We start from the raw sequence: 3,025 nt of genomic DNA on the forward strand, positions 1-3,025 counted from the left end.
GTCAACACTTTTTTCTTTGGAGAACTTGAGTTTGCGTCGGCTTATTTAATTTGAGAAAACTTCCTCGTGTAGCTGATCTGAGACTATATATATAGTATTAGTTGACTACTGGTTTACATGAACTACGAGTTACCAAACGGGACACGAAGGGGAGGATGACGCGTATGTATGAATTTTGTTAATATTTATCAGTTTAAGCTTTGATGCGCCCTTAGGCCTATGTGATTACACACATATATCCTAACCCAGTTCAGTTGTACAACTCCTCATGGTGGTGGCGCAGTAATGGAAATAAGAGTTTTGAGTACCCTCCAATAACAGTAACATCATAGGAACAACAGTTCTTGGATGTTGTTAAAGGTAATCTTTGTCTGCTCATTTACATTTTTAAATCTTCCAGTAAGACACTTTGAATTTAGTTGCTTACCAATGGGTTGTACAGTGTAGCTTTGAGGAACCAAAAAGTCGTTAAAGTCAACACTAAGGTTTCTCATATAAATACATGCATTTACAACTATTTTTGGTCACAGTCTAAGCACTTTCATTTGATCATTTATCTGCATTGATTATCGAATGGGTCATGGAATGCTTAAATGGATGTGGGGATTTAGATATTATAATTTATCACATTCTTTTAAATTCATTACCTTCGTGTATCAATATGTATGCTTATAGCACCACACCGCGGGTTGATGCTCTACTGACCTCATTTGGGCTGAAGGGTTCTATTGTGAGGGAGTGTCTTAGTTATTGTGTGGCCAGGTTTTCTTAGTCATTCTTATCTCGCTGCAAGTGCGAAACAGACGGAAACTCTACATTGATATTACTACTCAAGTTTTGCTAATAGAGTAAGTCTACGTTTTTCTCCCGGTTGAGAGAAAATTTTGGTCAAGCACAATCGGTAGTTTTACCGATGGTACGGTCGGTAAACCATGATGTTCATTATCTACCGATTGTGACAATAATTCCAAATTCTAACTTTTCAAAGGCTAATAAAGTTTCGAATTTTTCTACATTCACAATCGGTAGTTTCTTATAATCAAGATGTTCATTATCTACTGACTGTGATAATAGTACCCCAAAAATTTTAATTTTACAAAAACTAATAGAATTCCGAATTTCTTTACTTTCACAATCGGTAAACACGTGTGGATGTCTACCAATTATGCTTAAATTTTTGTACAGAAAAATTGGATTTTTTGACGCAAAAATAATCATTAGATAACAATCTATTACGCCTACCGATTATATTTCTGCAATTATAAATCCTAGAAATATTTCCGATCAATTTTTTGATTTCAATCAATCAAATCCTAATATTGGATCACAACTACTATCATTTATCAGTTTTGTTTGTCTAACTCGAATTTTCTTTTTTATTAATCCTAAATTTCAACTTTAAGATTAATGAATTTTGGGTGTTAATTTAAAATAATTAATCCCAATATTTGTTTGGTCGACGTTATTTGGTTTTAAGCAAAATCAAAACGATGACTTTTTTTCTTCGAATACGGCATAATAAAAAAGGAGAAGAGGAATGTTATGATTACGAAAATAAAGGATATATGTTTAGATTTAGTATAAAGATGAAGAACAATATATGCAATTTCTATTTTTAAGTAACCATCTGTTTAAAGGGTAGGTATAAGAAAGTTGTCCCTAAATCTATTTAGGTCTCACCTAAAAATGTGAGGCTTATAATAGGACCATTAACTATCAAATACATGTATATCGAATCAAACCCCACTACTTTCATTGTAATTTTATATATGTCAGTAGTTTACACAGTTCTTATTTTCTAGGATGTTTGCTAAATGGGTCTAACAATGCAAAGGAACATCGCCACCATAAAGATCACTCAACTAATTAATATCATTCCCTTGATTTTGGATTGTGTCCACGCCTGTATTTCCTATATATATATTGCAGCTCAAAAAATCAAAAGGTTATTAAGAGGACTTCGCAAATATGTTTTTGAAGTTTCATTCGATATGGCGGTGCTTTAAAATTATTGATAGTAAGGCTTTGTTTTATAATAGAGAAAGGAAACACCATGAACTAAGTTTTTCGGGGAAGGTAAGGATAACTCCTATCAACAAGAGACTAGGATAAAATCCAATAAAATCCAATGATGGAAAATATTCATTTGCAATGTTTACTTGATTTTGGTATCATTTTTTGCCTTGGCGAGATGTATTACATTTGGCGATGACAAAGAGGATGCCTAACAATAGAAGTTCATTTTCATTGCATTGTCTCTTTAATTTTTTTTAGTCTTTTTTGGTTCATTTGATTTTCATACACACAAACTCAGATATTTGCCTATTAATTTGTTGTTTATAAGAAAATATTGTCACTCATTTTTTAAATATTTTTCATAACAAGCTGTCGATATCTCATAAACAAGAAGCAGACCCGTGTATCGCATGGGTGAGAAACTAGTCTTTGTAATTTGTGAATTCATCTTCTCATATGTCGCAGTAAAGAAAATAACTCAGTCCGTATGCAGATTGATTGATGGTGCCATAAATGAGTTAAGCACTCATAAAATTATAATAATTCTGGAAAATCACTAAATCACACAAAACATTGTAATGATCTGGGGAAAATAACTAGAATTACATAAAAGAAAATATTAAAAAGTTTATTGCCCAAGAAAGACTTAGTTTCATGAACTGATGGAACCAGTGTAGTATAATCAATTGATGAGAATGTAATTGAAAATAGCAAAGAGTTATATGGTGTTTATGTAAAGTTTTTCAATTTTCTCCAACCTCTCATGTAGACGTCGGTATTGGTGCTCACCATTAATCATCTGTATGCAACTTAATTGAGGGCCATATTTTGGGACAAAAAGATTGATTTAATATTTAGGTGAATAACCAGGCAAAATCCTTGTGGAGCAACCAGATTGTATGATGAGATTGAATCATTAACAACTTGCACCCCTATTTTACCCATGACTAATCTAATTTACCCATGACTAATCTAAAAGTGTCGAAAGTAAAATCATGCACAAGGCATT

The sequence above is a fragment of the Papaver somniferum genome, chromosome 11 (genome assembly GCF_003573695.1).
Source record: "Papaver somniferum cultivar HN1 chromosome 11, ASM357369v1, whole genome shotgun sequence".
Classification (NCBI taxonomy): domain Eukaryota; kingdom Viridiplantae; phylum Streptophyta; class Magnoliopsida; order Ranunculales; family Papaveraceae; genus Papaver; species Papaver somniferum.